The 15,397-nt window shown below is 43.1% G+C and overlaps 1 pseudogene across 1 annotated transcript in view; it reads right to left on the bottom strand.

The window, feature by feature from the left end:
- LOC311107049 (superkiller complex protein 2-like) overlaps positions 1-15,397 on the bottom strand; it is a 59,152-nt pseudogene that overhangs the window by 11,303 nt on the left and 32,452 nt on the right. The window contains exon 26 of the transcript XR_014615261.1: positions 132-242. The product of XR_014615261.1 is annotated as a superkiller complex protein 2-like (transcript). The remainder of the gene's footprint in view (positions 1-131; positions 243-15,397) is intronic.

Below are 15,397 nucleotides of genomic sequence, written 5' to 3'. Positions count from 1 at the left end.
TAATGCAGAGGCAGAAGCACAGTGGCTAGGAAAAACTCCATATAAGGCAGGATCCTAGGAAGAAAGCTACTGTATGAATAGTTTTGAATTGAGTATTGGATGTGCATTAAGACAATGGGAGTCAGACATACCTTGATTCTCTGGTGGTACTCTGGCAGTAGAGACAGGGACTGGTCTGAGATGAGGAAGAGAAGTTTGTCCAGCTCCTGCTGAACACCCATCCTCTCCTGCACCCGCAGAAACTGAGTGGAAAAACGGTGAACATGGCTATTATATACACACACAAAAGTATGTGGACACCCCTTCAAATTAGTGGATTTGGCTATTTCAGCCACACCAGTTGCTGACGAGCACACAGCCATGCAATCTCCATAGACAAACATTGGCAGCAGAATGGCCCGTACTGAAGAGCCTGTCATATGATGCCACCTTTCCAACAAGTCAGTCCGTCAAATTTCTGCCCTGCTAGAGCTGCTCCAGTCAACTGTAAGTGCTGTTATTGTGAAGTGGAAAAGTCTAGGAGCAACAACGGCTCAGCTGTGAAGTGGTAGGCCACACAAGCTCACAGAATGGGGCCGCTGAGTGCTGAAACATGTAATGCGTAAAAACCGTCTGTCCTCGATTGCGACACTCACTACCGAGTTCCAAACTGCCTCTGGAAGCAACGTCAGCACAATAACTGTTCTTCGGGAGCTTCATGAAATGGGTTTCCATGGCCGAGCAGCCGCACACAAGCCTAAGATCACCATGTGCAATGCTAAGCGTTGGCTGGAGTGCTGTAAAGCTTGCCGCCATTGGACTCTGGAGCAGTGAAAATGCGTTCTCTGGAGTGATGAATCACGCTTCACCATCTGGCAGTCCGACAGACGAATTCGGGTTTGGTGGATGCCAGGAGAACGCTACCTGCCCCAATGCATAGTGCCAACTGTAAAGTTTGGTGGTTGAGGAATAATGGTCTGGGGCTGTTTTACATAGTTCGGGCTAGGCCCCTTAGTTCCAGTGAAGGGAAATCTTAACGCTACAGCAGACAATGACATTCTAGATGATTCTGTGCATCCACATTTGTGGCAACAGTTTGGGGAAGGCCCTTTCCTGTTTAAGCATGACAATGCCCCCGTGCACAAAACAGAAATGGTTTGTCGAGATCGGTGTGGAAGAACTTGACTGGCCTGCACAGAGCCCTCACCTCAACCCCATCGAACACCTTTGGGATGAATTGGAACGCCAACTGTGAGCCAGGCCTAATCGCCCAACATCAGTGCCCGACCTTACTAATGCTTGTGGCTGAATGGAAGCAAGTCCCCGCAGCAATGTTCCAACACCTAGTGGAAAGCCTTCCCAGAAGAGTGGAGGCTGTTAAAGCAGCAAAGGGGGGACCAACTCCATATTAATGCCCATGATTTTGGAATGAGATGTTCGACGAGCAGGTGTCCACATACTTTTGGTAATGTTGTGTACAATCACTTTATCTATGCACTCTGAACAGCAATAGAGAAGAGGTCTGTAGAATTATTTCATATACCCTGCAACTATTTGATCGCATAGATTGAACAGCAATTTCACCTAATTTAAAATACATTTACTCTAGATAGGCTATCACACACACATACAGTGGGGCCCAAAATTATTGGATCCCCTGATAAAGATGAGCAAAAAAGACAATAAAATAAATAATACAAAAACGAAGCTATATTGTATGCCACAAAAAATGGAATGGCCTGTTAATAGAGAGAGAGGATAGCTCACATACACTATCACCATCTTCCAAATAAATTAGAGCCCAGCAGCACAAAGCCTACTGTCTAACTGAGCAATGGATCTAATGATATGCAGTTCTAATGCATCCCCTTAGTGAGACAGACAGTGGTGATGTGTGACTCTGCTCCTCCTACATGGGTAATTATAGAACTCCCTGCTCTGCTGTTCTCATATCATCCTTATCCTGGAACAAGGCAGTAAGTAGCCTTGAACAAGAGGAGCAGGAGCCTATCTCCTGTTTCTGTAGCGCGAGGCAGCTTGATGTGCAAGTACTTTGCTAGTCTATCACAGGGCCTGACCCTCAATCTATCTCCTTAATGCAGAGTGCCAAGCAGAGACGCAGCGGGTACCATTTTTACAGTCTATGGTATGACACGGCTGCGGATCGAACTCCCAACCTTCCAATCTCAGGGCCGACACTAACCACAAGGCAACTGAGTTGGCCACTGAACAAGGCAGGGAAATATCTAACAAGGCTTAGGTTTACAATGTTTAGTGAAGGCCAGGGTTTCCGTTAGGACATTTGACTGGCAGCACTTTAAATTTACTGGACCCACATGCTTTGGTTGCGTAACCTGATTAGGGCGTTCATCCACGATTCTCAGAATGACAGAAATCACATTTAGTTTATGGTAATTCATCTTAACAGAACATGCAACTCGGATGCAACGGCGTGCATCATTCTTACCGAATTCCGATTAGCAATTTGAAGATGTTAGAATACACAGGCAGTGCGGTGCGTCCATAAAGCTAAGCTTTCCTTACAGTACATTTAATAAAAGTGGCTAAATTATATAGATTTATATAGCTTACTCCTGTCTATACAGAAATACATAAAATCATTCAAAATAGGCTACTACACCAGAAAGCATGATTTGGCCACAGAGGATGATGATTATTTATTTTTTTAAAAGCTGTGGATTGTTTTAAATCACATAGCCTACAGTCGAAAGTGCCCGCAATGTGGGCAGAGCACGGCAAATACCAAATAGATGATTGTTGAGTTGCGACTGTCAGTGAAAAGCAGAGAGACACAGCCAGGCATATTGCCATATTAAAAATACAATCTTGTAAAAACAGTTAGGAAAAAACAAATGGCTATTGCTGTAAAGAGAAGACAATGAAAAGACTCCAATCTGACTTTTAGTTATGAAAATTCTCAACTTAATTGAGCGAAAAGTAACCTATGTTATTGACAACAGCGGAGAACATCAGCCATCAGCGGTCAGTGCCACTTTTGTTTGTTTTTGGACAATAATTACCTCCTCCAGGTTAGATGGACATCATATTGTATTTCTGTCTCCCCTTTTGGTAGGCCTAATATATGGATCAGACAACGTCATTTTTATTGATCTGTTTGTCAGTGTCAGCAGAATAGGCTACCCTGTAAAAAACATTTTTTGGGGGGGGGTAGATCAGTTTAATATTGCAGATAGATAGTAACTTCCATCAATGTAATTGTCTGCATCACTTCCAATACCCCATGTTTAAAAAATAAAATAAAATAAATAATTATATATATATATATATATATATATATATATATATATATATATATTCACATATATATACAGTGGGGGGAAAAAGTATTTAGTCAGCCACCAATTGTGCAAGTTCTCCCACTTAAAAAGATGAGAGAGGCCTGTAATTTTCATCATAGGTACACGTCAACTATGACAGACAAATTGAGGAAAAAAAATCCAGAAAATCACATTGTAGGATTTTTAATGAATTTATTTGCAAATTATGGTGGAAAATAAGTATTTGGTCACCTACAAACAAGCAAGATTTCTGGCTCTCACATACCTGTAACTTCTTCTTTAAGAGGCTCCTCTGTCCTCCACTCGTTACCTGTATTAATGGCACATGTTTGAACTTGTTATCAGTATAAAAGACACCTGTCCACAACCTCAAACAGTCACACTCCAAACTCCACTATGGCCAAGACCAAAGAGCTGTCAAAGGACACCAGAAACAAAATTGTAGACCTGCACCAGGCTGGGAAGACTGAATCTGCAATAGGTAAGCAGCTTGGCTTGAAGAAATCAACTGTGGGAGCAATTATTAGGAAATGGAAGACATACAAGACCACTGATAATCTCCCTCGATCTGGGGCTCCACGCAAGATCTCACCCCGTGGGGTCAAAATGATCACAAGAACGGTGAGCAAAAATCCCAGAACCACACGGGGGGACCTAGTGAATGACCTGCAGAGAGCTGGGACCATCAGTAACACACTATGCCGCCAGGGACTCAAATCCTGCAGTGCCAGACGTGTCCCCCTGCTTAAGCCAGTACATGTCCAGGCCCGTCTGAAGTTTGCTAGAGTGCATTTGGATGATCCAGAAGATGATTGGGAGAATGTCATATGGTCAGATGAAACAAAAATAGAACTTTTTGGTAAAAACTCAACTCGTCGTGTTTGGAGGACAAAGAATGCTGAGTTGCATCCAAAGAACACCATACCTACTGTGAAGCATGGGGGTGGAAACATCATGCTTTGGGGCTGTTTTTCTGCAAAGGGACCAGGACGACTGATCCGTGTAAAGGAAAGAATGAATGGGGCCATGTATCGTGAGATTTTGAGTGAAAACCTCCTTCCATAAGCAAGGGTATTGAAGATGAAATGTGGCTGGGTCTTTCAGCATGACAATGATCCCAAACACACCGCCCGGGCAACAAAGGAGTGGCTTCGTAAGAAGCATTTCAAGGTCCTGGAGTGGCCTAGCCAGTCTCCAGATCTCAACCCCATAGAAAATCTTTGGAGGGAGTTGAAAGTCCGTGTTGCCCAGCGACAGCCCCAAAACATCACTGCTCTAGAGGAGATCTGCATGGAGGAATGGGCCAAAATACCAGCAACAGTGTGTGAAAACCTTGTGAAGACTTACAGAAAACGTTTGACCTGTGTCATTGCCAACAAAGGGTATATAACAAAGTATTGAGAAACTTTTGTTATTGACCAAATACTTATTTTCCACCATAATTTGCAAATAAATTCATAAAAAACCCTACAATGTAATTCTCTGGAATTTTTTTTCTCATTTTGTCTGTCATAGTTGACGTGTACCTATGACGAAAATTACAGGCCTCTCTCATCTTTTTAAGTGGGAGAACTTGCACAATTGGTGGCTGACTAAATACTTTTTTCCCCCACTGTATATATATATATACATACATACATATATACACATATACATATACATACATATATACATACATACACACACATATATATATATATACATATATAGTGGGGAGAACAAGTATTTGATACACTGCCGATTTTGCAGGTTTTCCTACTTACAAAGCATGTAGAGGTCTTTAACTTTTATCATAGGTACACTTCAACTGTGAGAGACGGAATCTAAAACAAAAATCCAGAAAATCACATTGTATGATTTTAAAGTAATTAATTTGCATTTTATTGCATGACATAAGTATTTGATACATCAGAAAAGCAGAACTTAATATTTGGTACAGAAACCTTTGTTTGCAATTACAGAGATCATACGTTTCCTGTAGTTCTTGACCAGGTTTGCACACACTGCAACAGGGATTTTGGCCCACTCCTCCATACAGACCTTCTCCAGATCCTTCAGGTTTCGGGGCTGTCGCTGGGCAATACGGACTTTCAGCTCCCTCCAAAGATGTTCTATTGGGTTCAGGTCTGGAGACTGGCTAGGCCACTCCAGGACCTTGAGATGCTTCTTACGGAGCCACTCCTTAGTTGCCCTGGCTGTGTGTTTTGGGTCATTGTCATGCTGGAAGACCCAGCCACGACCCATCTTCAATGCTCTTACTGAGGGAAGGAGGTTGTTGGCCAAGATCTCGTGATACATGGCCCCATCCATCCTCCCCTCAATACGGTGCAGTCGTCCTGTCCCTTTTGCAGAAAAGCATCCCCAAAGAATGATGTTTCCACCTCCATGCTTCACGGTTGGGATGGTGTTATTGGGGTGGTACTCATCCTTCTTCTTCCTCCAAACACGACGAGTGGAGTTTAGACCAAAAAGTTATATTTTTGTCTCATCAGACCACATGACCTTCTCCCATTCCTCCTCTGGATCATCCAGATGGTCATTGGCAAACTTCAGACGGGCCTGGACATGCGCTGGCTTGAGCAGGGGGACCTTGCGTGCGCTGCAGGATTTTAATCCATGACGGCGTAGTGTGTTACTAATGGTTTTCTTTGAGATTGTGGTCCCAGCTCTCTTCAGGTCATTGACCAGGTCCTGCCATGTAGTTCTGGGCTGATCCCTCACCTTCATCATGATCATTGATGCCCCACGAGGTGAGATCTTGCATGGAGCCCCAGACCGAGGGTGATTGACCGTCATCTTGAACTTCTTCCATTTTCTAATAATTGCGCCAACAGTTGTTGTCTTCTCACCAAGCTGCTTGCCTACTGTCCTGTAGCCCATCCCAGCCTTTTGCAGGTCTACAATTTTATCCCTGATGTCCTTACACAGCTCTCTGGTCTTGGCCATTGTGGAGAGGTTGGAGTCTGTTTGATTGAGTGTGTGGACAGGTGTCTGTTATACAGGTAACGAGTTCAAACAGGTGCAGTTAATACAGGTAATGAGTGGAGAACAGGAGGGCTTCTTAAAGAAAAACTAACAGGTCTGTGAGAGCCGGAATTCTTACTGGTTGGTTGGTGATCAAATACTTATGTCATGCAATAAAATGCAAATTAATTATAAAAAAATCATACAATGTGATTTTCTGGATTTTTGTTTTAGATTCCGTCTCTCACAGTTGAAGTGTACCTATGATAAAAATGACAGACCTCTACATGCTTTGTAAGTAGGAAAGTGTATCAAATACTTGTTCTCCCCACTGTGTATATATATATATACACTGCTCAAAAAACTAAAGGGAACACTAAAATAACACATCCTAGATCTGAATGAATGAAATAATCTTATTAAATACTTTTTTCTTTACATAGTTGAATGTGCTGACAACAAAATCACACAAAAATTATCAATGGAAATCAAATTTATCAACCCATGGAGGTCTGGATTTGGAGTCACCCTCAAAATTAAAGTGGAAAACCACACTACAGGCTGATCCAACTTTGATGTAATGTCCTTAAAACAAGTCAAAATGAGGCTCAGTAGTGTGTGTGGCCCCACGTGCCTGTATGACCTCCCTACAACGCCTGGGCATGCTCCTGATGAGGTGGCGGATGGTCTCCTGAGGGATCTCCTCCCAGACCTGGACTAAAGCATCCGCCAACTCCTGGACAGTCTGTGGTGCAACGTGGCGTTGGTGGATGGAGCGAGACATGATGTCCCAGATGTGCTCAATTGGATTCAGGTCTGGGGAACGGGCGGGCCAGTCCATAGCATCAATGCCTTCCTCTTGCAGGAACTGCTGACACACTCCAGCCACATGAGGTCTAGCATTGTCTTGCATTAGGAGGAACCCAGGGCCAACCGCACCAGCATATGGTCTCACAAGGGGTCTGAGGATCTCATCTCGGTACCTAATGGCAGTCAGGCTACCTCTGGCGAGCACATGGAGGGCTGTGCGGCCCCCCAAAGAAATGCCACCCCACACCATGACTGACCCACCGCCAAACCGGTCATGCTGGAGGATGTTGCAGGCAGCAGAACGTTCTCCACGGCGTCTCCAGACTCTGTCACGTCTGTCACGTGCTCAGTGTGAACCTGCTTTCATCTGTGAAGAGCACAGGGCGCCAGTGCCGAATTTGCCAATATTGGTGTTCTCTGGCAAATGCCAAACGTCCTGCACAGTGTTTGGCTGTAAGCACAACCCCCACCTGTGGACGTCGGGCCCTCATACCACCCTCATGGAGTCTGTTTCTGACCGTTTGAGCAGACACATGCACATTTGTGGCCTGCTGGAGGTCATTTTGCAGGGCTCTGGCAGTGCTCCTCCTGCTCCTCCTTGCACAAAGGTGGAGGTAGCAGTCCTGCTGCTGGGTTGTTGCCCTCCTACGGCCTCCTCCACGTCTCCTGATGTACTGGCCTGTCTCCTGGTAGCGCCTCCATGCTCTGGACACTACGCTGACAGACACAGCAAACCTTCTTGCCACAGCTCGCATTGGATGTGCCATCCAGGATGAGCTGCACTATCTGAGCCACTTGTGTGGGTTGTAGACTCCGTCTCATGCTACCACTAGAGTGAAAGCACCGGCAGCATTCAAAAGTGACCAAAACATCAGCCAGGAAGCATAGGAACTGAGAAGTGGTCTGTGGTCACCAACTTCAAAACCAGTCCTTTATTGGGGGTGTCTTGCTAATTGCCTATAATTTCCACCTGTTGTCTATTCCATTTGCACAACAGCATGTGACATTTATTGTCAATCAGTGTTGCTTCCTAAGTGGACAGTTTGATTTCACAGAAGTGTGATTGACTTGGAGTTACATTGTGTTGTTTAAGTGTTCCCTTAATTTTTTTGAGCAGTGTATATATATATATATATATATTCATACATACACATACATATACACACATACACACACACATACAGTGAGGAAAAAAAGTATTTGATCCCCTGCTGATTTTGTACGTTTGCCCACTGACAAAGAAATTAACAGTCTATAATTTAATGGTAGGTTTATTTGAACAGTGAGAGACAGAATAACAATTAAAAAATCCAGAAAAACGCATGTCAAAAAATTTATAAATTGATTTGCATTTTAATGAGGGAAATAAGTATTTGACCCCCTCTCAATCAGAAAGATTTCTGACTCCCAGGTGTCTTTTATACAGGTAATGAGCTGATATTAGGAGCACACTTTTAAAGGGAGTGCTCCTAATCTCAGCTTGTTACCTGTATAAAAGACACCTGTCCACAGAAGCAATCAATCAGATTCCAAACTCTCCACCATGGTCAAGACCAAAGAGCTCTCCAGGGATGTCAGGGACAAGATTGTAGACCTACACAAGGCTGGAATGGGCTACAAGACCATCGCCAAGCAGCTTGGTGAGAAGGTGACAACAGTTGGTGCGATTATTCGCAAATGGAAGAAACACAAAATAACTGTCAATCTCCCTCGGCCTGGGGCTCCATGCAAGATCTCACCTCGTGGAGTTGCAATGATCATGAGAACGGTGAGGAATCAGCCCAGAACTACACGGGAGGATCTTGTCAATGATCTCAAGGCAGCTGGGACCATAGTCACCAAAAAAACAATTGGTAACACACTACGCCGTGAAGGACTCATGAAAGCACATATACAGGGCCGTCTGAAGTTTGCCAATGAACATCTGAATGATTCAGAGGAGAACTGGGTGAAAGTGTTGTGGTCAGATGAGACCAAAATCGATCTCTTTGGCATCAACTCAACTCGCCATGTTTGGAGGAGGAGGAATGCTGCCTATGACCCCAAGAACACCATCCCCACCGTCAAACATAGAGGTGGAAACGTTATGCTTTGGGGGTGTTTTTCTGCTAAGGGGACAGGACAACTTCACTGCATCAAAGGGACGATGGACAGGGCCATGTACCGTCAAATCTTGGGTGAGAACCTCCTTCCCTCAGCCAGGGCATTGAAAATGGGTCGTGGATGGGTATTCCAGCATGACAATGACCCAAAACACAAGGCCAAGGCAACAAAGGAGTGGCTCAAGAAGAAGCACATTAAGGTCCTGGAGTGGCCTAGCCAGTCTCCAGACCTTAATCCTATAGAAAATCTGTGGAGGGAGCTGAAGGTTCGAGTTGCCAAATGTCAGCCTCGAAACCTTAATGACTTGGAGAAGATCTGCAAAGAGGAGTGGAACAAAATCCCTCCTGAGATGTGTGCAAACCTGGTGGCCAACTACGAGAAACGTCTGACCTCCGTGATTGCCAACAAGGGTTTTGCCACCAAGTACTAAGTCATGTTTTGCAGAGGGGTCAAATACTTATTTCCCTCATTAAATTGCAAATCAATTTATAACATTTTTGACATGTGTTTTTCTGGATTTTTTTGTTGTTATTCAGTCTCTCACTGTTCAAATAAACCTACCATAAAAATTATAGACTGATCATGTCTTTGTCAGTGGGCAAACGTACAAAATCAGCAGGGGATCAAATACTTTCCCTCACTGTACATACATACATACATACATACACATACAGTGGGGAAAAAAAGTATTTAGTCAGCCACCAATTGTGCAAGTTCTCCCACTTAAAAAGATGAGAGAGGCCTGTAATTTTCATCATAGGTACACGTCAACTATGACAGACAAATTGAGAAAAACAATTCCAGAAAATCACATTGTAGGATTTTTAATGAATTTATTTGCAAATTATGGTGGAAAATAAGTATTTGGTCACCTACAAACAAGCAAGATATCTGGCTCTCACAGACCTGTAACTTCTTCTTTAAGAGGCTCCTCTGTCCTCCACTCGTTACCTGTATTAATGGCACCTGTTTGAACTTGTTATCAGTATAAAAGACACCTGTCCACAACCTCAAACAGTCACACTCCAAACTCCACTATGGCCAAGACCAAAGAGCTGTCAAAGGACACAAGAAACAAAATTGTAGACCTGCACCAGGCTGGGAAGACTGAATCTGCAATAGGTAAGCAGCTTGGTTTGAAGAAATCAACTGTGGGAGCAATTATTAGGAAATGGAAGACATACAAGACCACTGATAATCTCCCTCGATCTGGGGCTCCACGCAAGATCTCACCCCGTGGGGTCAAAATGATCACAAGAACAGTGAGCAAAAATCCCAGAACCACACGGGGGGACCTAGTGAATGACCTGCAGAGAGCTGGGACCAAAGTAACAAAGCCTACCATCAGTAACATACTACGCCGCCAGGGACTCAAATCCTGCAGTGCAAGACGTGTCCCGCTGCTTAAGCCAGTACATGTCCAGGCCCCGTCTGAAGTTTGCTAGAGTGCATTTGGATGATCCAGAAGAGGATTGGGAGAATGTCATATGGTCAGATGAAACCAAAAGATAACTTTTTGGTAAAAACTCAACTCGTCGTGTTTGGAGGACAAAGAATGCCGAGTTGCATCCAAAGAACACCATACCTACTGTGAAGCATGGGGGTGGAAACATCATGCTTTGGGGCTGTTTTTCTGCAAAGGGACCAGGACGACTGATCCGTGTAAAAGAAAGAATGAATGGGGCCATGTATCGTGAGATTTTGAGTGAAAACCTCCTTCCATCAGCAAGGGCATTGAAGATGAAACGTGGTTGGGTCTTTCAGCATGACAATGATCCCAAACACACCGCCCGGGCAACGAAGGAGTGGCTTCGTAAGAAGCATTTCAAGGTCCTGGAGTGGCTTAGCCAGTCTCCAGATCTCAATGCCATAGAAAATCTTTGGAGGGAGTTGAAAGTCTGTGTTGCCCAGCGACAGCCCCAAAACATCACTGCTCTAGAGGAGATCTGCATGGAGGAATGGGCCAAAATACCAGCAACAGTGTGTGAAAACCTTGTGAAGACTTACAGAAAACATTTGACCTGTGTCATTGCCAACAAAGGGTATATAACAAAGTATTGAGAAACTTTTGTTATTGACCAAATACTTATTTTCCACCATAATTTGCAAATAAATTCATAAAAAATCCTACAATGTGAATTTCTGGATTTTTTTTTCTCATTTTGTCTGTCATAGTTGATTTGTACCTATGATGAAAATTACAGGCCTCTCTCATCTTTTTAAGTGGGAGAACTTGCACAATTGGTTGCTGACTAAATACTTTTTTTCCCCACTGTACATATCCTTTTTAAAAATATATATATTCCCCTTTATTACTTACCAACCCGCCACCCTTTCCCCACGAACTAGTGAACAACAACGCCTAGGCCTCTACTTCCAGCCCATACCCACTATCTACATTTTATGGACACAGTCAATTTTACAGTAATTACATTTTGTTTGTTCTTTCTCCTGAACTTCTTCTACTCTCAACCTCTCCTGTAATTTTTGTTGTATTAAAAAAGATTCTGCTAATGTCTCCAGTTATATAAAGTGTAGTAGAGTTGCATGAAATGTGTTTATAAAAGGCCAACATTTTCCTGTGCAAAGAAAGGAGAAGAAATGTAGGCTATCTGATATAGCCTAGGCCTACTCTATGCAACTACGCGCTGCATTGAACAGTATTTTTTTGTGAACAGTAATTTACTTATATTATTAGACTAAATTATGACTATCCAATCTAATCATCACATTAGGAATAGTAGGCTTTCTTACATACACTACCAGTCAAACGTTTGGACACACCTACTCATTCAAGGGTTTTTCTACTATTTTCTACATTGTAGAATAATAGTGAAGACATCAAAACTATGAAATAACACATATGGAATCATGTAGTAACCAAAGAAGTGTTAAACAAATCAAAATATTTGTTATATTTGAGATTCTTCAAATAGCCACCCTTTGCCTTGATGACAGTTTGCACACTCTTGGCATTCTCTCAACCAGCTTCATGAGGTAGTCACCTGGAATGCATTTCAATTAATAGGTGTGCCTTCTTAAAGGTTAATTTGTGGAATTTCTTTCCTTAATGCGTTTGAGCCAATCAGTTGTGTTGTGACAAGGTAGTGGGGGTATACAGAAGATAGCCCTATTTGGTAAAAGACCAAGTCCATATTATGGAAAGAACAGCTCAAATAAGCAAAGAGAAACGACAGTCAAGCATTACTTTAAGACATGAAGGTCAGTCAATACGGAAAATATCAAGAACTTTGAAAGTTTCTTCAAGTGCAGTCGCAAAAACCATCAAGCGCTATGATGAAACTGGCTCTCATGAGGACCGCCACAGGAATGGAAGACCCAGAGTTACCTCTGCTGTAGAGGATAAGTTCATTGGAGTTACCAGCCTCAGAAATTGCAGCCCAAATAAATGCTTCACAGAGCTCAAGTCACAGATACATCTCAACATCAGCTGTTCAGAGGGGACTGTGTGGATCAGGCCTTCATGGTCGAATTGCTGCAAAGAAACCACTACCAAAGGACACCAATAATAAGAAGAGACCTGCTTGGGCCAAGAAACCCAAGCAATGGACATTAGACCAGTGGAAATGTGTCCTTTGGTCTAGAGTCCAAATTGGAGATTCTTGGTTCCAACCGCCGTGTCTTTGTGAGACGCGGTGTGGGTGAACGGATGATCTCCGCATGTGTAGTTCCCACCGTAAAGCATGGAGGAGGTGTTATGGTGTGGGGGTGCCTATCCTGGTGACACTGTCTGTGATTTATTTAGAATTCAAGGCACACTTAACCAGCGTGGCTACCACAGCATTCTGCAGCGATACGTTTGGTTTGGGCTTAATGGGACTATCATTTGTTTTTCAACAGGACAATGACCCAACACACCTCCAGGCTGTGTAAGGGCTATTTTACCAAGAAGGAGAGTGATGGAGTGCTGCATTAGATGGCCTGGCCTCCACAATCCCCCAACCTCAACCCAATTGAGATGGTTTGGGATGAGTCGGACGGCAGAGTGAAGGAAAAGCGGCCAACAAATGCTCAGCATATGTGGGAACTCCTTCAAGATTGTTGGAAAAGCATTCCAGATGAAGTTGGTTGAGAGAATGCCAAGAGTGTGCAAAGCTGTCATCAAGGCAAAGGGTGGCTATTTGAAGAATCTCAAATATAAAATATATTTTGATTTGTTTAACACTTTCTTTGTTACTACACGATTCCATATGTGTTATTTCATAGTTACTATTCTCAATGTAGAAAATAGTAAAAAAATAAAGAAAAACCCTTGAATGAGTAGGTGTGTCCAAACGTTTGACTGGTACTGTAAGTCTGCAAATGCGAGGAATGCTTTATTATATAAGTGCATTTTAATGGTGAATATTAGCTTCACCAAACTTAAAACCACACGCCGCCTATGTTAGAATAACTGCCCACATTTACTTTTCCTCAGCCACAAGATGAGTAACGAACAGCAAAATCACTAGACTATGTCAATCTACTATCCCCCATAGTAGAAAAGTTGACATATTCTATTGGTCAGCTTGTCGTTCTGTGCGAGAAAGAAAGCCTTTTCCAAACAGACTCTGGGACAGTTGTGGGACGATAGATCCTAAATTAATATAACCAGTAGGCCTAGGCTACAGTGGCTTGCGAAAGTATTCACCCCCCTAGTCATTTTTCCTATTTTGTTGCCTTACAACCTGGAATTAAAATTGATTTTTAGGGGGTTTGTATCATTTGATTTACACAACATGCCTACCACTTTGAAGATGCATTTTTGTGAAACAAACAAGAAAGAAGACAAAAAAACAGAAAACTTGAGCGTGCATAACTATTCACCCCCTCAAAGTCAATACTTTGTAGAGCCACTTTTTGCAGCAATTACAGCTGCAAGTCTCTTGGGGTATGTCTCTATAAGCTTGGCACATCTAGCCACTGGGATTTTTGCCCATTCTTCAAGGCAAAACTGCTGCAGCTCCTTCAAGTTGGATGGGTTCCACTGGTGTACAGCAATCTTTAAGTCATACCACAGATTCTCAATTGGATTGAGGTCTGGGATTTGACTAGGCCATTCCAAGACATTTAAATGTTTCCCCTTAAACCACTCGAGTGTTGCTTTAGCAGTATGCTTAGGGTCATTGTCCTGCTGGAAGGTGAACCTCTGTCCCAGTCTCAAATCTCTGGAAGACTGAAACAGGTTTCCCTCAAGAATTTCCCTGTATTTAGCGCCATCCATAATTCCTTCAATTCTGACCAGTTTCCCAGTCCCTGCCGATGACAAACATCCCCACAGCATGATGCAGCCACCAAAAGCTCTATTTTAGTCTCATCTGACCAGAGTACCTTCTTCCATATGTTTGGGGAGTCTCCCACATGCCTTTTTGCGAACTCCAAACGTGTTTGCTTATTTCTTAATTTAAGCAATGGCTTTTTTCTGTCCACTCTTCCGTAAAGCCCAGCTCTGTGGAGTGTACGGCTTAAAGTGGTCCTATGGACAGATACTCCAACCTCCGCTGTGGAGCTTTGCAGCTCCTTCAGGGTTATCTTCGGTCTCTTTGTTGCCTCTCTCTCTGATTAATGCCCTCCTTGCCTGGTCCGTGAGCTTTGGTGGGCGGCCGCCTCTTGGCAGGTTTGTTGTGGTGCCATATTCTTTCCATTTTTTAATAATGGATTTAATGGTGCTCCGTGGAATGTTCAAAGTTTCTGATATTTTTTTATAATCCAACCCTGATCTGTACTTCTCCACAACTTTGTCCCTGACCTGTTTGGAGAGCTCCTTGGTCTTCATGGTGCCGCTTGCTTGGTGGTGCCCCTTGCTTAGTGGTGTTGCAGACTCTGGGGCCTTTCAGAACAGGTGTATATATACTGAGATCATGTGACAGATCATGTGACACTTAGATTGCACACAGGTGGACTTTATTTAACTAATTATGTGACTTCTGAAGGTAATTGGGGTTGCACCAGATCTTATTTAGGGGCTTCATAGCAAAGGGGGTGAATACATATGCACGCACCACTTTTTCGTTATTTATTTTGTAGAATTTTTTGAAAGAAGTTATTTTTTTCATTTCACTTCACCAATTTGTACTATTTTGTGTGTGCCCATAACATGAAATCCAAATAAAAATCCATTTAAATTACAAGTTGTAATGCAACAGAATAGGAAAAACGCGAAGGGGGATGAATACTTTTGCAAAGCACTGTACCTCCAAAAAACTTTAAAAAGCAATGAG

This window comes from Coregonus lavaretus (genome assembly GCF_964263955.1).
Source record: "Coregonus lavaretus genome assembly, chromosome: 3".
Classification (NCBI taxonomy): domain Eukaryota; kingdom Metazoa; phylum Chordata; class Actinopteri; order Salmoniformes; family Salmonidae; genus Coregonus; species Coregonus lavaretus.
This window is presented reverse-complemented; position numbering and strand designations above follow the sequence as displayed.